Below are 21,832 nucleotides of genomic sequence, written 5' to 3'. Positions count from 1 at the left end.
ATATACTACTCTGAGCTTCATTTTCTTTCAGGCATTCACAGTAGAACAAAGAAATACAATAGAACCAATGAAAAACTACACACATATAAAGACTGACAAACAGCCAATGTGCAAAAGAAGATAATCTATGCAAATACAAAAGCAATAATAATAATAATAATAAATAATACTGAGAACGTATGGGCACGTGGCCAAGTGGTTAAGGCATGGGACTAGCGACCTGAAGGCCGTGAGTTCGAGCCCCAGCCGAGGCAACGTGTTGTGTCCTTGAGCAAGGCACTTAATCACACATTGCTCTGCGATGACACTGGCGCCAAGCTGTATGGGTCCTAATGCCCTTCCCTTGCACAACATTGGTGTCATGGAGAGGGGAGACTTGCAGCATGGGCAACTGCTGGTCTTTCATACAACCTTGCCCAGGCCTACGCCCTGGAGAGTGAAGACTTTCCAGGCGCAGATCCATGGTCTCATAAGACTAACGGATGCCTTTTAATACTGAGAACATGATTTGCAGAGTCCTTGAAAGTGAGTCTGTAGATTGTGGTGTCACTTCAGAGTTGAGGTGAGTGAAGTTATCCACACGGGTTCAGGAACCTGATGGTTGAGGGGTAATAACTGTTCCTGAACCTGATGGTGAGGCCCCTGTACTCCCTTCCTGAAGGCAGCAGCAAGAACAGAGCACAGCCTGGATAGTGGGGGTCCTTAATGAAATCCTCAGTATTTTCCAAGTAATTTCTTCAGCTAGAACTGGAAGGTCATCATCCACGTGTTGTCCTGTGGAGATCACCCTTTCACTGATATCACGTGTTAGTCTGGCTAGAGCAATCAACACATCTGCCCCTCAGTGTTCCTCGCTGCCGAGCCAGTCTTTGCTTCTGAAATGTTGTTCATCCTGCGTAGGTGATTATTGACAATTCCAGTTACAGTCTCGCAGCCACACAGCACGGACCTGCACCCTGGTAAATGGGCTTGTTATTGTCACATGCCACATGGGTGATGTGGTGGAGATACGTCTCTACCAAAGGAGGCTTCAGGCACTCCTCTCCACTAGCTTGCGAGTCACCCTTGGACAAGGTGTAGCACCCGCTTAGCCCCTGATCAGGGTCACATGAAGCCATGGGAACAGGTGGTGGATGGTCGTCTGAGCAGCTTGTCCTGGTTATGTGACCATTGGCACCAGGTGGACAATCTCTGAAGAGATTGATAATGGCTGGGGTCACCCGTCTTGTAAAGACACTGCTCAGAAGAAGGCAACCGCAAACCACTTCTGTAAAAAAATTTGCCAAGAACTATCATGGTCGATGAACAGCTATGTTCACTCACGTCATACAACACAGCACAAACAAACAAACTGAGCTACAGTGAAAAACTTTGCATGTCATCTGGACAGATCATTCCATGTAAAAATATTAATGTAACACAAAAAGAGAAACAATAATAGAAAGCTAAACTACAGTACAGAGAACGTGCAGTACAGGTAGACAACCAAGGAGCAAGGGTCATGACCAGGAAGACAGAGATCAGGAGTTTGTTTGTTTGGCCAGATGCTCTTGTTGACCATTAAGTACCCGTGATAAAACACAGAACACTGTATTTATTTCACCATTGTTATTACTTCACCAAAGTATTCTTCTTCTTCTTAGATTCGACTGCGACTGGCAAACAGCTTTAAGGTGCATAATGGCCACCTTCTGAACTGGAGTGTGGGTCAGGGTATGGAAACCCTACACGTTTTTGTTTGCATCAAATTCTATAAAAAACACCCGCATTCTTTAGGAAGTACACTACATATTTAAAGCAATAAATCTGTGACCCTTTCTGCAAAATATTGTTAACGTTAAATTGTATCCTATTCTGTGATAACCTTAGAATCAACAATCCCCTCTCTTGCTATCAGCTGTGCATTCTGCCAGCCATGGATGACCGTCGATGTCTTTGTCCGTGGTAAATCATCTGCTTTCCTTTCAATTTGAACAGCACTGTGACAATTAAACCACGTTGTTTTCCATTCCTCATTTATAGATCAGAGTCAGAACCAGAATCACTGTATTTCCAGTGTGTGAAACATACCAGTACAGTATTGACTGTAGTTTGGTGCCAAGCATAAAACAAAGGACAATACCGGAACAGACAACACAACAGCAACCAACAGCTTACAAGACAATAGTGCAAACAGCCATGAGTAATCAGCTATTAGCACAAACGTCAATGCATCTGGACAGACTGAACTGAACTCGGAGAACGAGGACCATTGTGCAGGGACGGTTAGGGTATTACACCTGAGTGAGTTTTGTTGAGAAACTAGATTGGCAGCACCATTCAAAGTTTGTCTGATTTGCATTAGCGTTTTATGCCAACTTCCTTTCTGTAAAGCAACACTCACAACACGCTGAAGGAACTCAGCAGGTCGGGCAGCATCCGTGGAAACGATCAGTCAATGTTTCGGGCCGGAACCCTTCGTCAGGACTGAAGAGGGAAGGGGCAGAGGCCCTATAAAGAAGGTGGGGGGAGGATGGGAAGAAGGCTGGTAGGTGCCAGGTGAAAAACCAGCAAGGGGGTCCAGTATTTTTAGATGCAGCGTTGGTGACACTTTTCTGCTTTGGTGTTCTGTATTTGGATTTGAATCTTACTACTCACACTTCCTCCTAACGCATAACTCTTTATCCCCTGAAAGGAACAGATACCTGGTGTTTGACTGCCATTGTTTCTGAAGAATTAGAATTAGAAATTATTTAAAATCTTGCGTCCATCCCGTGAGGGAGTAAAAATCTTTTTGTTATGACTCCCTTGCAATGTACAGGATGTGAATTTATGTCCAATAACTTGTAGAAAGAAGCTGTCCCGTAGCCTGCTTGTCCTGGTGTTAATGCTGCGGTACCGTTTGCCGGGCGGAAGCAGCTGAAACAGTGTATGGTCGGGGTGACTGGTGTCCCTGATGATCTTACAGGCCTTCTTTCTGCACCTGCTGTTATAAATGTCCTCAATGAAGGGAAATTCACATCCACAGATGCGCTGGGCTGTCCGTACCACTCTCTGCAGTGCCCAGCAATCAAGGTTGGTGCAGTTCCTGAACCAGGCAGTGATACAGCCAGTCAGGATGCTCTCAATGGTGCTCCTGCAGAAGGTCTTGAGGATTTGGGGCCCATGCCGAACTTCTTCAGTCACCTGAGGTGGAAGAGACGCTGTTGTGCTTTTTTTGCTACAAAGCCGGTGTGTACAGTCCAGGTGAGATTTTTAGTGATGTGTTTACTGAGGAACTTGAAACTACTCACCCTCTCAACTTCAGTCCCATTGATGGTGATCGTGCCGAGCCTGTCTCCGTTCCTCCTGTAACCCACAATCAGCTCTTTTGTGTTTGGACACTGAGGGAGAGGTTGTTATCTTGGCACCACTGTGTCAGGGTTAAGCTCACCTCTGTAGGCTGTCTCTTTACCACTAAAAACAAGGCTGATTAAAGTTGTGTCATCTGCGAATTTGGTCAGCAGATTGGAGCTGCGTGGCAGTGCAGTTGTTAGTGTAAAGAGAGTGGAGGAGGGGACTCAGGACACAGCCCTGGGGGGCACCTGCGTTGAGGGTCAGAGGGGCAGAGGTGAGGGAGCCCATCCTTACCCCCTGTCGGAGATCGGATAAGAAGTTTAGGATCCAGCTGCACAAGGTGGGGTACAGGCTGAGGTCTCTGAGCTTCCTGTCAAGTCTGGAAGGAACTATGGTGTTGAATGCTGAACTGTAGTCCAGGAACAGCATTCTAACGTATACATCCCTCTTCTCTAGGTGAGTGAGGATGGTGTGTAGTGCCGTGGCTATGGCATCATCAGTAAGACCAGTGGTGTCGGTAGGCAAATTGTAGGGGGCCAGTGTGGGTGGTAGCAAGCTGCAGATGTAGTCTTTAACCAGCCTCCCAAAGCATTTGCTTATAATTGAGGTGAGTGTGACAGGGTGCCAATTGTTCAGGCATGCTAACTTGGTTTTCTTAGGTGCAGAGACAGCGATGGACAATTTGAAACAGGAGGGCACTACACACTGGGGTAGGAAGAGATTAAAAATGTCTGTAAACACCAGCCAGCTGTTCTGCACACACTTTGAGGATGCGCCTGGGGATGCCGTCTGGCCCCGCTGTCTTGTGGCTGTTGACACGTTGGAAAGTTCTACATACCTCAGCCACGAGGTGACCAAGGCACAGGTCTCGTCGGCAGCTCTCCTTGGGGTTTCCATCCTGTCCACCTTGAAACGAGCGTAGAAAAATGTTTAGCTCGTCCGGGAGCAAGGTGGCAATGTTGGCTGTACTGCTGTGTTTCCTCTTGAAGTTGGCAATGGTGTGTAGTCCTTGCTGTACGCTGCGTCTGTCATTGCAGTGCTGTGACCGAATTTTGTCCCTGTGTTGCCATTTTGCTACGTTGATGGCTCTACATAAATCACAGTGGCATCTCTTGAGCTCCTGTTGGTCTCCAGAGGCCATTCCATGTTTCCATGGCCATTACAGTCATTGGCTTCTGAACCAACGTGGATAACTTCACTCATCTCGACACTGAACTGATTCCACAAGCTATGGACTCAATTCGAAGAACTCTACAACTCATGTTCTCAGTATTATTCACTAAGGGATGGTGCAGAGCACACCAAGAACACCAGCATGCAGAATATTCAACTGAACTTTATTGATATCACTACTTATACAGTATGTGGGAGTGCCTAACCGAGGGACATAAGAATAACACTATGAACTAACACTACACCTGCATGTGCTCAGCATGGTCCTCTTCCTCCACTTCCATTCTATCATGTCAACTCACATCTCTCTACTCTTCAACAGTGATGCTCTGTTTATTTGTCTTATAATCAATGTTCATAGAAAATTTATTATCAAAGTACACTTATGTCACCATTTCCAACCCTGAGATTCATTTCCTTGCAGGCATTTACAGGAAAATAAAGAAGAACAATAGAAATTAAGCACCTTCTTCTCCTGCACCACAGTGACTGGATTTGATCATTAATGCTCAGAAGGTGCATCAAAGAACTTTGACTGCACACTTGGAGCAGATACACATCTTCATTGCCAGTTGATCAAATGTGGTGGTGGTCTGTACCTCAGAGACAGAAGGAGCCACAAATCAAGTTGTGTACAAACAGTGCAATAGCTGCTAACTTAATGAAATTAACTTAATTACTGTAACTTGATGTACTTATGTCACATATACATGGCATAATATTACATATGTTTGAGGAGATTTGGCTTGTCAACTAAGACTCGAAAACTTCTACAAGTGCACCGTGGAGAGCATTCAGACTGGCTGCATCACTGTCTGGTAGTTGGGTGCAGGTGGGTGGGGTGGGGGGGGGGGCTACTGCACAAGATTGATGTAAAATGCAGAAAATTGTAAAATTAGTCAGCTCTATCGTGGGTACTAGCCCCTGTAGTTTCCAAGACATCTTCAAGGAGTGGTGCCTGAGGACGGTGGCATCCATCATTAAGGGTCCCCACCTACAAAGTGTTAACATTTCTATCCTATTTACAAATATCCCCATGTCTTATCTGTTTTAATCTCTGTAACCTCCTCCAGTCCAGATTATCGTCTCTGGTTTCTGAATTTCTCCATTTTCAGCCTTATTTCTTCACATCTAATGGCTGCACCTTTTGCTGCTAAGGTTCTAAATCCTCCAGTTCCTTCCTGAGGAGACACGATGTCTCTCTTTTACTTCCTTTAACCCTTTCACTTTCCATCATTAAGGACCCCCATCACCCAGGACATGTCCTTCCCTCATTGAAAGGAAGTACAAGAGCCTGAAGACACACACTCATCGACTCAGGAACAGCTTCTTCCCCTCTGTCATCAGATTTCTGAATGGACATTGAACCCATAAACACTTCCACGGTTTCCTGCTTTTTTTCACATTACTTATTCATTTTCCTATGTTTCTTATTGTAACCTAGTATATTTTATGTATTTCAATGTACTGCTGCTGCAAAACAACAAATTTCATGACATATGTCAGTGATATTAAACCTGATTCAGATTCTGATCATTTTATCAAATGTTGGGCCAACTAACTGAAGAATCCAATGAGGTTTGGTGTTTAATTATGCTCCTGCAGTGGGACTATATTAATAAATGTGAGGAATTTCTTGTACTGCAGTTCCCATTCCCAAATGATTGAGGGACCTGGGCATTAAGTTTGGAGTATGTAACTCCCAAGCCCAGCTGCAAGAGGAGGAGGGTTGGGCATAGGGCAAGCAACTGCGTCCTATAAAACCCAGAGCTAGACGAGGTGTGATTGATAAGTTCGTGGCCTAAGGTAGAAGGAGGCAATTTTACAAAACCTAGCACATTTATTTTTTAACATAGTCCCCTCCTACATGTACACACTTAGTCCAGCGGTCGTGGAGCATACGGATCCCTTCTTTGTAGAAGTGGTCCACAGCAGGGGTGAATGATAAGTTCGTGGCCTAAGGTAGAAGAAGATGAGTTATTAACTTCAAACTTTCTGCATTTTCACTCAAAGAGTTGAACTGCACATGCATGTAATGAGAGCGTCTTGGACCTCCAGGTGGTCCGCAGCAGGGGTGATTGATAGGTTCGTGGCCTAAGGTAGAAGGAGATGAGTTATACAGCTCTCATTACATGCACGTGCAGTTCAACTCTTTGAGTGATAATGCAGAAAGTTTGAAGTTAATAACTCATCTCCTTCTACCTTAGGCCATAAACTTATCAATCACCCCTGCTGCAGACCACTTTCTGGAGGTCCAATATGCCGACCTCTACAAAGAAGGGATCCGTATGCTCCACGACCGCTGGACTAAGTGTGTAGATGTGGGAAAAATAAATGTGCTAGGTTTTCTAAAATTGACTCCTTCTACCTTAGGCCACATACTTATCAATCACCCCTTGTAGAAACGCCAGCAGAAGCTTCAAAGCCCTCAGGCCTGGAAGAGGAGGGATCTTTGCCAAGAAGGTGTGAGGTGAAAGTGGAAGCCACAGGGCCAATCAATCTTCCATCGCTCCAGGACAGAGGACTCCGGTGAGCTGTTAGCAACCTGTGCTCCAGTACAGGTAACACACATCAAAGTTGCTGGTGAACGCAGCAGGCCAGGCAGCGTCTCTAGGAAGAGGTACAGGTAACAGGCTGAAGAAGAAATAACAGTATTCACTCCATCTGCCAAGCTGCTTCATGACAATATCAGTTTCAAACAGCAGGTGGCGACAGATCTGTTAAAATGAGAGCAGAGGCTCCTTTATTGTACTCTGGAGCCCTAGCGCCCTCCGGAGGTAGAGGTGTGAAGGATGAGTTCCAGCTTTAAAAGATTTATTTTCATATTAGAGGTTGTATACTTCTCTTATTGGATTGAATACAAGATGAATATCATAATTGACACACACTAAATGCTGAAGGAACTCTGCAGGTCAGGCAGAATCTATGGAGGGAAATGAACAGTCAGGGTTTTGGGCCGAAACTCTTCATCAGGACTGGAAAGGAAGGGGGAGGGGGAGGAGCTCAATCTGGCAGGTGAAAGGTGAGGGGGAGGGAAGGAAGGTCGGTGGGGGAAGGAAGAATGGGGTATTCTGTGAAACACTGTGAGGTGATAGCTGGGAGAACCAAAGGGCTGAAGAAGATGGAATCCCCTTAGCATTCAGTTGCCCGTCTTTTAAGGACATCACTCATTGGTGCTGGAGCAAAAGCTTGGGATCCTTATGAATCTTCCATTAATGCTGTCCATATCATAAGCTGCAGTGAATCTTGCTACCCATCAACATCCTCTGCTCAAAAGTGCAGGTGCTAGGATCATTGGGAACCCAAGTCACCCCAACCACAATCTATTCCAGCTGCTACCATCGGGAAGCGGTACTGCAGCATAAATGCCAGGACCAACAGGTTCCGGGACAGCTTCTTCCACCAGGCCATCAGACTGATGAACTCACGCTGATTTGAGTGTACTCTATATTAAACTGACTGTTGTATTCATTATAAATTACTGTGATTGCACATTGCACATTTAGATGGAGACGTAACGTAAAGATTTTTACTTCTCATGTATGTGAAGGATGTAAGAAATAAAGTCAATTCAAGGTAGATATATGTCATCATATACTACCCTTAGAATCATTTTCTTACAGGCAATCATAGTAAATACAAGAAACACTATAGAATCAATGAATATCCGATGTCGCCGCGATGTCTCAATCTTCCTCGATGCTTTAATTGATGATTAATAGAGTTGAACATGGGCTCGCACTTCATTTTTTATTTACTGAGGTACCACACAGAATCGACCTTTCCAGCCATTATAGCCACACTGCCCAACAGTCCCCGATTTAGCCTAGCCTCATCGCAGGACAATTTACCAAGACCAATTAACCACCAAGTAGTATCCCCTTGGACGGTGGGAGGAAAGCAGAGCACCCGGCGGAAACCCATGTCATCACAGGGAGGACGTACAAACTCTTTATGGGCAGCGGTGGAAATCGAATGCAGGACACTGGTGCTGTAAACTTGTGCTAACTACAACGCTAACATGCGTTGTTCCTCAGGAACCTTTTAAATCTTTCACATCTCACCTTAAACCTCTATCCTTTTCTACTCATGCCTTGGTGAAAAGATTCCGCACATCCACCTTATCTATCATTTTAGATATCTCTTTAAGATCACCCCTTAGATTCCTATACTCTAAGGAATGAAGTCCTCGATTGCCCACCCTCTCCATCCGAGTCCTCGCAACTATCTCATCGATCTGCTTTGATCACTTCCCAGTTAAATTACACCTTTCCTGTGACAGGTTAACCAGAACTGAACAAAATATTCCAGGTGTGACCTCTCCAAACTTGTACAACTGCAAGAATACCAAAGAAGTACTTTGATAAGAAATTTACTTTGAACTTTGAACATAACATCCCAACTCCTATAGAAATCAAAGATCTTCAGATGTCGACAAATGCGGATAAAAATAGAAAATGCCAGAAAACCCAAGTTTATTTAATTTAACGTTAATCGTGACCAACTAACCATGGGGCAGCATTGTAACATAGTGGTTAGTATAATGCTTTACAGTACAGATGACCTAGGTTCAATTTCCACCGCTGTCTGTAAAGACTTTGTACATTTTCCCTGTGATTGTGTGGGTTTCCGTCCACAGTCCACAGACATACCAGTTAGTAGGTTAATTGGTCACTGAAAATCATCCCGTGATTAGGGAGCATTTAACTGGGGGATTGCTGGGTGGCTCGGCTCGAAGGACTGTATCTCAATAAATAAATGAAAAATAATTAAGGTTGTTGGGACTTCATATCGAGTTTCAGATAATGATTTTGGATAATTTGCTGTTCTCGTTTGTTATGGAATCAGGCAGTGAGGTTATCTACCTAGAAGGACTGTTCAGTGTTGCAGCAGCTGGTGCTATAGGGACTTGACCTTGACTGTTACTGTGAGAAGTCAACATATTCCCCTGTGAAAATATGCCTAGCCCCTCTCTATAAACTGTCTATGGTTTCCTCTTCTCTCCCAAAGATGCCTTGAAAGGCTGATTGAGTGTAGTAATTTATCCGTTAGTGGGGTAAGCCATATAAACAATAAAAGGGGAATTGGACAGTAAGGTGAAGGCTTGCAAGGAATTAAGAAGTTGAGTGAGATTGATGGCATTGATGGCAGACAGGAAGGGCCAAATGGCTTCCTACCATGTTGTGTTCTTAACCTTTGTTTTCTCTGTAGACACTGACTGACCACAGTGTCTCGGCTGGGAGTGAGAGAAATACAGCATATGACCACAAGGGGGAGACAAATAGCTAATTATGAGTAACTGTGTATGTATCAGTGTGTGTGTATGAGTGTGTGTACGTGTATAGTGTCTGTGTGTCTGTATGTGTGTAGTGTGTCTGTGTGTGTGCAGTGTCTGCGTGTGCGTCTGTGTGTATGGGTGTGTGTATGTGTGTGTGTGTGTGTGTGTGTGTGTAGGTGTATGAGTGAGTGTGTGTGTATGTGTGTGGTGTGTGTGTGTGTAGGAGCGTGTGTGTGTGTGTGTGTGTGTGTGTGTGTATATGAGTGTATGTGTGTGTGTCTGTATGAGTGTGTGTGTGTCTGTGTTTGTGTGTGGTGTGTGTGTGTGTGTATGAGTGTGTGTGTGTGTGTGCCTGTGTGTGTGTGGTGTGTGTGTGTGGTGTGTGTGTGTGTGTGTGTGTGTGTGTGTGTGTGTGTGTGTGTGTGTGAGTGAGTGTGTGTGTGTGTAAATTTCTGCTTTAACTTGGATTTAAGTCTCTTGTGAACATCCTGTTGAATCTATTACTGTAACTGTTTCTATAAGTATTTCTAAAACTGGTGTCGCAGCAACAACCTGGCACTCAGTGTAAGTGAGACCAAAGAACTGACTGTGGACTTCTGAGAGGGTAAGATGAGGGAACACATACCAATCCTCACAGAGAGATCAGAAGTGGAGAGAGTGAGCAGTTTCAAGTTCCTGGGTGTCAAGATCTCTGAGGATCTAACCTGGGTCCAATATATCGGTGCAGTTATAAAGAAGGCAAGACACCAGCTCTATTTCATTAGAATTTTGAGGAGATTTTGTACGTCACCAAAATAACTCACAAATTTCTACAAATGTACCGTGGAGAGCCTTTTAACTGGCTGCATCACTATTTGGTCTGGGGAGAGGGGGCAATGTCATTACACAGGATCAAAATAAGCTGCAGAAAGTTGTAAGCTTAGTCAGCTCTGTCACAGGCACTAGTCCCCATAATACCCAGGACATCTTCAAGGAGCGATGCCTCAAAAAGGCAGCATGCATCATGAAGGACCCCCACCACCCAGGACATGCCCTCTTCTCATTGCTGCCATTAGGGAGGAGGTACAGGAGTCCGAAGGCACACAGTCAATGATTCAGGAACAGCTTCTTCCCCTCAGATTTCAGAATGGACATTGAACCCATGAAAACCACCTCACTACCTTTTTTTCCTCTTTTTGCACGACTTATTTAAGTAGAACAAAGAAATACAATAGAATTAACGAAAAACTACACACAAAGATTGACGTGGTGGAGGAACCAGCAGGTCTGGCAGCATCTGTGGAAAGGAATAACAGTCAACGTTTCGGGCTGAGGCCCTTCTTCAGGACCAAGAAGGAAGGGGAAAATGTCAGAATTAAAAAGGTGGGGGAAGGGGAAGGAAACTAGCCGGAAGGTGATGGGTGGGTAGGAAGAGTAAAGGACTGGAGAAGAAGGAATCTGATAGGCGAGGAGAGTGGACCATAGGGGAGAAGGAAGGAGGAGGGGATCCAGGGGGAAGTAATAGGCTGGTGAGGTGAACCGATAGGTTGTGGAGTCAGTTCAGAGCTGGAGTTTCCACTCCCTTTGGAATCAGGATGGGTGAGATGAATTGGGGATGATGCTCATAACAATCATGACCACTGGCATTGGTCTGTCGGGCTGAAAGGCCTGTCCTTACATTGTAACTCTGTAATTCCTTTCAACAGATAATGGATGACAGAATGCAGAAATGTTGCAGTGTAAACATTCACCCCATACAGAGTTAACACTCTGTTGTTAAGGCTACTAATGTGATTTAATCAGTCAAGACTTTGGTCTCTGGGCAAATGGTCAATTAGAATAAGAGGCAGGAGTCCGACTCCCAGTCAAAATACATGGTCTGCTATCTTTCTGAAAATAGCTCAGTCTGGAAGTAACCTGTATTGGGTTAATTACTTTGGCAATTAATAGAAGAGACAGTGACATAAACATAGATACTTGGGCTGATAGTCTTGTGCAGCTTTGATTTTCAGACATGACTTCTAGGGCTTTCAAATTTTGGTCCATGGATCCCTTGCTTAATGCTTTGGGCTCATGGCATAAGTAAGGCTGGGAACCCCTGCCTGAGGCCCCTGTGCTCTCCTAGGTGGGTCAAAAAATCCTATGTCACTAACTTGAGGAAGAGCAGGGACTTATCCACTATTATCTGAGCCGATGTTTATCCTTCAACTAGAAATGTCTGGACTCATGGTTTTCGGTTTAATGTTTATGGAGTTTGCAATATCTAAATTAGCTTCCACTTTTCTTACTTTAAAAGAGGGAATACCTTCAAAGACTTCACTGGTTGTAAAGAACTTCATTCTATCCTGTGCTTCCGAAATGTTCAGTTTCAATAAAGTCTCGTTTTACTTTACACTGAGAGTGGAAATGGTGAAATTCCATCAATTGCACTTGCCTCATTCCTCCACACACACACAAACATACCTACACACACAGTTACACACACACCCCTACACACACACACACACACACACCCACCCACCCTCTGTTGCAGCCTTTCCAGCTGGGTTTTAATGGAGACACAGGAGACCACAGATGCTGGAACGTGGAGCGAAGTTCAGAAACATACAAGATTCTACAGGATATTGGCAATCCAGAGTAACTAACACAAAATGCTGGAGGAACACAGCAGGTCAGGCAGCATCTACGGAAATGAATAAACGGTCGACGTTTCGGGGCAAGGCCCTTCATTAGTGCTCAAACCTGGTGGAAACTAGTTGGTCAGCCAATATCTGTGGAGGGAAACAGACCTTTTATCCAGAGCAGAAACACTACTATCATTTCCCTCCACAAATGCTGCCCGACCTGCTGAGTTTCACCAGCTCCTTGGTTGTAGAACTTGCATCTTAGTTTTCGGTGGTCACACTCCTTCCCTTCCTGTCCCACTACCTGTTGAAACTTCACTGCTCATTCTTTCTAGATCCCGAAAGAAGTTCTCATTTTAATCTTAGTATTGGGTGACAAATTCTCATCAGATTTTAACCCCCCCTCCATCAGTGGCTGTGCCTTTAGATCTCAAGGCTCCAAGTTTCAAAGTTCAAAGTTCAAAGTAAAATTATTAACAAAGTATGTATAAGTCACTATATAGTAACTTGAGATTCTTGCAGACATTCACAGTAGAACAAAGAAATCCAATCGATAAAATGAAAAAAACTACACATAAAAGCTCACAAGCAACCAATGTGCAAAAGACAACAGACAGTGCCAATACAAAAAGCAAATAATAAATAAGTAAGTAAATAAATTATATTGAGACCAGGAGCTGCAGAGTCCTTGACAGTGAGTCGATAGTTGTGGAATCAGTTCTGTGTTGATGTGAGTGGTTATCCCTGTGGTTCAGGAGCCTGATGGTTTAAAGTTAATACTTGTTCCTGAACCTGGTGCTGTGGGAAATTCCATGCTTAAAGCTCTCTGCATCTTTATCTCTCTTTCTAATTACAAGCCCTTCATTTACATTTTCAGACTGAGCTTTAGGACACCAGCCCGATTATCATCCTGTGCACTGAATGACAGTAACGATCATGGACCATTTTGCCACATTAAGGAGGCCATGCAAAATCCAAGGTATTGTTATCGTAATTCTTGCAAGTGACTTAAAAACAAACTGAGAGTGAAGGTTTTAAGTGATCATTTATCAGCTAGGCCGCTAATTTGTGCTGTTAAAAGAAAGTTGTACAGGATTAATATTGAATTCCTGTCACTTATCAAGGCCCCACTCAAGTGGGGCTCCCTCGTCTGCTGCTCTCTGACTGATAAAAGAATCTCAGGAAATCCTTGGCGGTTTCTTTCTCTGGTTGAACACAACCTACTTGTCAGTCCCAGCTCACTCACTGTGAGCAGCTTCCAGCAGCAAGTGATTCTTCCAGATACAATTCCCCTGGGTGGTGAGCCTTAAGAGCCTTTGACAATCACCAAGACAACAGGCTCACAGGAGGGCAGGAGTGCTGGAGTGTTACTAAGATAAGATGAACCAAGTAGATTAAAAAGATTAAGGCATGGGAGGCTGAGACTAGGAGATGAACCGTGTTCTGCTCAGAACTCTGGGAGAACTCGTCACAGCGCTGAACCCACTCTGCAGCGGTGGCCTGTGGCCACTGGTACCCGTCTCACTGCTGAACCTGGCTCAGTGACTGTGTTCTACAGCCTCTGGTACCCGTCTCAGTGCTGAACCTGGCTCTGTGACTGTGCCATGCGACCATCGAGCTCCTGGACCGGCTGCAGCACCTCAGCCGGCTCTGTGGCTGTGGACTCACTCTCGGGAGCAGTGATTCCGGCTCCTGGGTTGTTTCTTTGGTTTTTCTTGCTGCTCGCAGCATTTGTTCATTCTTTTTCGCACACTGTGTGTTTCTTGGACTTTGTGGTGTGGGGGCTTTTGTGCATTCTACTGTGTTTCTTTGTTTTGTGGCTGCCTGCAAGAAGATGAATCTCAAGGCTGCATACAGTATACACACTTTCATAGTAAATGTACCTTGAACTTTGAACTTTACATAATCTCTGGGAGGAAAATGAGATATCCAAACCCCTGGGCTGATATAACAACACACTCAGCTGCATAGCAAGTGAAAACCTGTGGTGTCATCACCTTATGTACTTTTGTAAGCACCACGTACTTCAACTCCAGTGATAACTGCAGCAATATATTCTGCATGTCGCTCGGCCTGACACATCAAATGTTTATTCAATTCTATACATGCTGTCTGACCTGCTGAGTTTCCCCAGCATTTTGTGTGTGTTGCTCTGCAATATGTTCTGCATTCTGTTATTGCCAAGATGGTTTGTTGCAGAATCGTTGCAGTTGGAGTTGCGAGGCCCATGCAGTTGGCCCAGGAGCGAGGCTGGATCGCTCTGGCACTGAAAGAATTTGAGGCTAGGGCAGAAAAGTTCCAATGCTCGTTCAACTGGCCCAGGAGCGAGGTTGGATCACTCTGGGCACCAAGCTGATCTGAAGAACCTGAGAGCGGCTTTGGACTGGGCAACAGAATCTGGGCCTGGAGTGAGTCACTGGGCAGTGTGATCCAGGCCCAGCGTCTGGGTCCTAGTGCAAGGCACAATTTGCTGTTTAGACAACTTAAACACCACTCCAAATCGGAGTTGAGAGCTGATTTAGTTCACTGTCTGCAGACGTCACTCCTCTCTCCAGGGCACGGAGCCTTTTGCTGTTCCGTCATTGGGTCAATTTAAACGCCAGCCCAGGTAGACTGAAGAGGCAGGGTGTTGGTCAGAACGAGAGTCAATTTCACTTGTTCTCGGTGATGGCCATCTCCATGGCACTGAGGCTATGAAGTCTGCCCCAGCTCCTGTGCTCCATGCCTGTTAATACAATGAACTGATAAGCCAGGCTCTGGGCCTACTCCGGGCTGCTCTGGTTTGGAGCTGAAGACTTAATTTTAGTTCAGAATGGTTTTGTTCTCTTCAGTTATTTACATGATTTGTATTTTTTTTCTTTCTCTTGCACATCGAGTGTTGGTCTTTTATTTTATTTTTTTAATTTGGTTTCTTTGGTTTCTTGCTTTGTGGCTACCTGTGAGCAAGCAAATCTCAAGTTTGTATAATTTATGCATTTGTTGATAATAAATGAATCTTGTTTTCCTTTTGTTTTATCTCACTACACTTACAGTATGAATGGAATGATCCGTCTGGATGGCATTCCATAAAACCTTTGCACTGAACCTCAGTACATGAGACAATAACAAAGTAAAATATACATAAATAACCAATATCTGTGAAAAGGTGGTCCTTTGAATGGACATTTGTCCAGGTCCAACACCCAGTGAAGGGTTTTCCCATTCATTCATGAAAGGACTTTCCAATTCATTTTCCTACTTGTCTGTGAGACCACAAACCCACAGCCCCATAGTGGTGTCCAGAATTCTTGAGCTTTCAGCAGAGGTGTAAACTGAGAAGAAGCCCCTTTTAATCCTGAAAATGGAGCCAAACTCTTTGTGGATGTGGCAAGTGGTTTCCTCAAGGTGATGAAATTCGTTGATGGTCAGCACCTATGAACTTATGGAAAAGCTCTCCACTTCCAGGTGCTCAAAGGGAAATGGGAGGATTCCCTCACAGACAGACCTCCACTGGAGACCAAACCCTGTAAAGCGTTAGTCAGATTGGCACACTGAAAACTGGAGGAAGGCAGCAGGTCAAGTAGCATTAATGAAGAGGAATAAATAATCAATGTTTCAAGCTGTTATCCTTTATGATGGTGACAACCATCACTATGGACAACTTGTTCCCATAAGTTTCACTCTCTTAGCGCTCAAGTCCTGATAAAGGGTCTCCGCTCGAAATATCGGCTATTGATTCTCCTCATAAATGTTGGCTGACCAGCTGGATCCCTCCAGCATTTTGTGTGTGTTGCTCAAGTTTTCCAGAATCTCTTTACAAACGGAATTGGATTGTCAGATTATCTGGATGGTAGACGAGGGCAAGGATTTGGTTGCAAATGTGAAGAATAATCATTATATGTAGGAATCTGATGCAGTCACAAGAAAATCACCAAACACTCAAACAAACTTCTGTTTCACTGATGGAAAAATGCCAGACCTTTTATGCAAGAATACCAGGATTTTCTTGTAAATTCAGAATTGACTCATAACAAAAATTATACTTCTGTTTTTGTGACCTTGGGTATTAGTCAAATATATTAAATCATGAATCAGCCATGTTGCTCGCTGGCCTTTATTTAAACCACACACACCCTGTCCTGCCCACCATGTAACTGTTGCCAAGACCATTGTTTTCCTCTTTCTCATCTGCACAAACAGGAACATGTGTGGGAATGTTTACCTTTCTCTGGACCAAATTGCCCCGGGAAAGTCAACGTCTTACACTGTTGGTCCCTTTGAGCCTCATTTAGTCATCATTATTTGCAGTTCCCAGCTCATAAAGTGAAGGACTGAGTACAGTACTGCAGACTTCAGTGAGACTGGGGAATAATACTGAGTCTTCTGATCTCTGTCTGTCTCACACACATGCGCATGTGTACACAGACACACACACACACCCCTCCACAGGCACACACACACATACGGATGGATAGAGTGACAGAGAGAGAGAAGATAGAGAGAGAGGAAGAGAAGGAAGGTGTGTGAAAAGCAGGAAGAGAGAAAGACAGTGGAAGGGTGTGATAAAGGAGAGAGGAAAAGACGTTTCTAGAAGGTGGAAGAAAGAGGAGGCAGGGAGAGCCAGGGGAATTTATGGGTCAGTGGATATTGTTGCATGGGGGGCAGGTACAGAGGTTTGGTGACTCAGAATTTTGTTTTGCTGAGCTAAGGAACTAAACTGACTCTTACATTTAGAGTACTGTGATGACTGTTTTACATTTTAGACATTTTAAGTTTTCCCACTTAAATCTGGGTTGGCCAGCACGAAATCCCCTTAAGTACCCCACATGGCAGGTGGATTGTGGGAGTAATCACTAGGCTCAAACTGGCACTCAGCCAAGTGCCAATAATTCCCCATGGTACCACATGAGTTATCAGCAGGATTCATCCCCACTTCCCGCTCACACGCTGCTTGATTTGGTGCCAGGTCACGGAGCCTGTACAGTCCAGAACTGATTAACCAACATCCCACTACCTTATAAAGTAACGAGCCAGTGGGAGATAGGGGAGGAGAGGACTCAGCTGTTAGGTTTTGTACCTCCAAAAACTAATCAACAGAAAAACACGGGAGCCCAAGGAAATGTGCATGCTTCATTTTTACTTTAGAGGGCCACACACTTACGAGGCGGTGGTGTAGTGACGTATGCCATTCACGTACTTCTTACACCGATAATTTATGTAAACAAAGAATGCTTAGCCAAATATATTTACAAACATTACTGAAATATTAAACACACAACATTCCTTCCTTCTAAGCTATAAACTCCAACTCAATAGAGAATGCATCTCAACTCAAATATGTAACGCATTGCTCTCTAGTCATCATATCTAAAACAACAATTATCTACAGACATCCACAGCATGGTAAATTTTAAATTGTCCCATTCAGGCCTAAAGATTTAATCACTGCAGAGGATCTCTTACTCTTGTGCGTAATGCCCTTCCCAGCAAAGGGGATCACTCTTCCTGGCAGGTGAGATGGAAGTTTAAAGTACATTTATTATCAAAGTATGTATACATTATACAAACTTGAGCTTCATCTCCTAACAAGCAACCATAAAACAAAGAAACCCAAAAGAACCCATTGAAAAAGAACACTGTGCAGAGAGAAAAAAACAAATCTTGTAAACAATAAATGCAAGCAAATAGCGTTCTGAACTGAAGTCCACAAAGACTGTCCTCGGACCCTGACACCCTGACCTTTTAAATGTGACCCGGCGCCTAAATCATCACCCAAACTTTGGGTTCAGTCACTTCGATATGCTCTGAGGCCTGGACCCTGCCACCTCGTTTCAGCCTGTACCTGACCTCGGGTCTTCGTTGCTCTTGGTGATGGGCCCACAGCTTCACCTCACCTCGGTTGTGCCACATCGAATTGCCTCCAAGTCCAAAGGGAAGTTACTGGCTATTGCTGCGGTCTTTTCCGGTTTCCCTTTGGAACACCCATGATAGGGAGACATTCAATTTGAATTAGGGAGAATACGTCAAGAAGAGAGTCCTCTTTTGTAAATTTTCAGACCTAATTCTGCTCCTATATCTTATGGTCTTATAGTACCACAAGCATGGGGAGTTGAACTGGTAGATATAAATGTAGTGCTTGCATGTGCATGTGTGTTTATGTTTGAGATGAAACTTTGTGTGTAATTTGGAGAGATGGAACCACCAGATGCAAAGGGTTTTTATTGAAGATTCGGTTTGGGACACCAGTGGGGGGTGTGTATACTCTTTCGTGTGTGCGTGTGTGCGTGCCTGTGTGTGTGTGTGTGTGTGTGTGTGCCTGTGTGCGTGTGCATGTGCGTGCCTGTGTGTGTGTGTGTGTGTGTGTGCCTGTGTGCGTGTGTGCCTGTGCGTGTGTGTGTGTGTGTGTGTGTGTGTGTGTGTGTGTGCGTGCACACGCGCACCTTGGTGTAACAGTTAGATTCAGGGAATACAGCAGGCATTATGAGTTCAGGTGCTGAAGAGTGGCAGTTTGTGGAGTACATACTCTACAGTTTTAAGTATGTGTTGTTTAACTGGTACCTGTCTTTTATATTTTGCATGATGTGAGAATTAGTGTGGAGATATTTCAGGGAGAGGATTTACCCAGAAATATCTGTCAGATGGCACCTGAGGTCTGATCAGAGCAGTCAAGAACCCTGACGATCTGAGCCAGCCCTTGACCCTGATTATAACGATTCATAAGCCCTTCACCCCGGGGAGAAACAGAGCATTTCGTCAGAGTTGCCCTCACTTAAAGTTGCATGTGGGAATTCAGAATTCTGGCACAAGCTCGAGGAAGTGGTTGAAATTCACCAGATGCACCCTAAAGATATACGCGTGTTGGTAAAGGTGAAATGCCCAAGGAATATGTGGGACAGGATGGTACATGGGCAACTTTCGGGAATGCCAGTAATGAAGAAAGGTATCGCTTTTTTAAAGGGAAAGTGAGGCAGCGACTGGGGGGAGGTGAGAGTAACTGGGGAACGATAATGGCAGTGACTCAAAAAGCTGATGAGACAGCCATGGATTATGCAGAACGTAAGTATCGAGCGTATGAGTAGTACTCCGGGTTGGATAATCCAGGGAGGGACGACCAAGTCTTCCTGAAAACGACGAAGCCTGAGCTCAGCCCACCAGGAAGTTTTAGATTTAAGCATAATGGTGGGGTCGACCTATTCAGTGATATCTTCTTGGGCCAGTGAGATAGACCACAGAAAGTGCAAGAGAAATCGTGAAGTGGCTGTAGTGGATGCAGCTGCTGTGATGTCCCAGAGGGTTTGTTTTGTATTCTGGCAGCTGGGGCACATGGCAAGGAACTTCTGCAATAGATGTGGGAAGGTAAATGGCTTGATATGTTACAGCTGTGGCCTATCGGGACTTGGCTGGAGGCAGTGTCCAAAAAAGAGGAAAGAAAATTAGGTGTAAGTCACAACAGACATGCAATCTCTCACCTCTTCGGCACCCAGTCTGAGCAATCTGACTGTTGATCAGATCACAGAACTGGTGAAGATGGCTTCTAGGTCAGAAAAAGATGTGGCAGTGGCCCCCTCTGCCAGCGCTGGTGACCCGCGGATGTACACAACAGCATTGTTAGGGGGGCGGCAATGCGATATGTTAGTGGATGGCAGGGGCATCGGTATTGATAACTGCCAACAACCGGACAGGCTGTTTATACTACAGGCGCAGGAGGGAAAACAGTGAAAGCAGAGAAAAGCAAGTTGCAGATGCTTGAAATTGGCAGAGTGCAGCTTCCAGTGTATTTCTGGGTTTGTCCAAATAATCAGGGTTCTGTCCTTGGACTGGACACCTAAAGGATACAGGGGCCTTTATGGATTCAGGAAAGGTTGAAATAATATGGACAAGCCAGGGGCAGTGAACACAGACAGCCAACAGAGAACATAGCCAGTGTAGCTGCACTGACAGGGTAAAGTGAAGGAACTAAAACACCAGAGGATACTCAGAGAAACTGTGTCAACTACCAACTCGCCTATATCACTAGTAAAGAAGCCCGATGGATCATACCGGTTACCGCCCTCAACAAGACGGCACTGAAATAGCATCACATTGTGGTGAGCCCTGCAACAATCCTGAATGGCCTGTTTTCCAGAACATAAAGTTCTTTTCAGTCCTGGATATCGGTAATGGATTTTGGAGGCTCCCCTTAGCACTTCAGTCCCAAGACCGATTTGCCTTCACCCCGGGTGGGCATCAGTATATGTGGACCAGACTCCCCCAGGGATTCCACAACAGCCCAACCATTTTTCATAAGGTCATGGTGCAGACTTTGGAAAAGCTCATCCTAACACTCTTCTGGTTGACCAGCTGACAATATGCAGATAATCTACTAATTGCTTTGGAAGATGAAGCAGGTCATTTAGGGGTGATAGTCAGCCAAGAGGAGGGACTGTTAGAGTGATTTTTGGGTTTGGCACATTTACATTTAGCAAATGACTTTGGCCACCAATCTTCAGGTCTGAGTATAAATTGTGGATTTGATTTGCAGCTCTGAAGAATGGATTCCTAAAAGTCATGAATCCCAGACCAGACAATGCTGATTAAAATTCATTTGCACGCCTGTGGTGTGTGTGCAAATCGGGAGCTGTGAAGTTTGTGTGCAGTTTCAAAGAAAGCATTGTAGATGTGGAACGTGGTAAATTTGATGTTTAACATATAAAATATTAAGCCCCGCGTTAGACTAGCCAGACCTTTTGTTTGAAATCATCTCCATATGGTACCTTGTTTTGTTGAATAAAGAAGCTGCTTCATATCTAACAGTAATTTTCTCTGGTGAATTCATTCACACAACATCACCTATGATGGTGATAAAGCCCTTTGTGAGTGTTTATTGTGATAAACACTTTGGACTCTTCTTTTATCTCCAGCTGTAGGTAGGCCTCAGCCAAGTCCACTTTACTGAAGTTTTCCCTCCGGAAAGGTTTCCAGAGATATCCTCTATGCTGGGCAGAGGGCATTGATCTACTTTTAGTACTGGCTTGATGATGACCTGAAATCACCATAGATCCTGACAGACCCACTATCCTTAGCGACTGGGACCATGGGCTCCACTTCTGCCTCTGTGTGCTCTAGCTCACTGGTTACTTTATCGTGGATGGTATAAGGAACAGGACAGGGCTTGTAAAACTTGGGTGTGGCATTTCCATTTATCACTACCTTACACTTGATATGTTTGAGTTCTCCAATGCCACCCTTGAAAACTGTTGTGGTATTATCTGGTGTAAGCCATATTGCTTGTCTATTGTTAGTTTTCATATTTTAAATCTCAAGACTACACCGTCCTGTATCATTCTCATTACTATCAGATTTTTCATCAACAGCATATAGATTAGTGCTCTTTTTGAAACTACAACTTGACTTTTTATATTCTTCTCTTCCCTATGCAGTCTATCAGCCCTGTACAGTCCACCGTAAATCAGCGAATTGTTTGTTTTTGTTGGCATCCCCTCTC

Source organism: Mobula birostris, chromosome 30, assembly GCF_030028105.1.
Source record: "Mobula birostris isolate sMobBir1 chromosome 30, sMobBir1.hap1, whole genome shotgun sequence".
Taxonomy (NCBI): domain Eukaryota; kingdom Metazoa; phylum Chordata; class Chondrichthyes; order Myliobatiformes; family Myliobatidae; genus Mobula; species Mobula birostris.
This window is presented reverse-complemented; position numbering follows the sequence as displayed.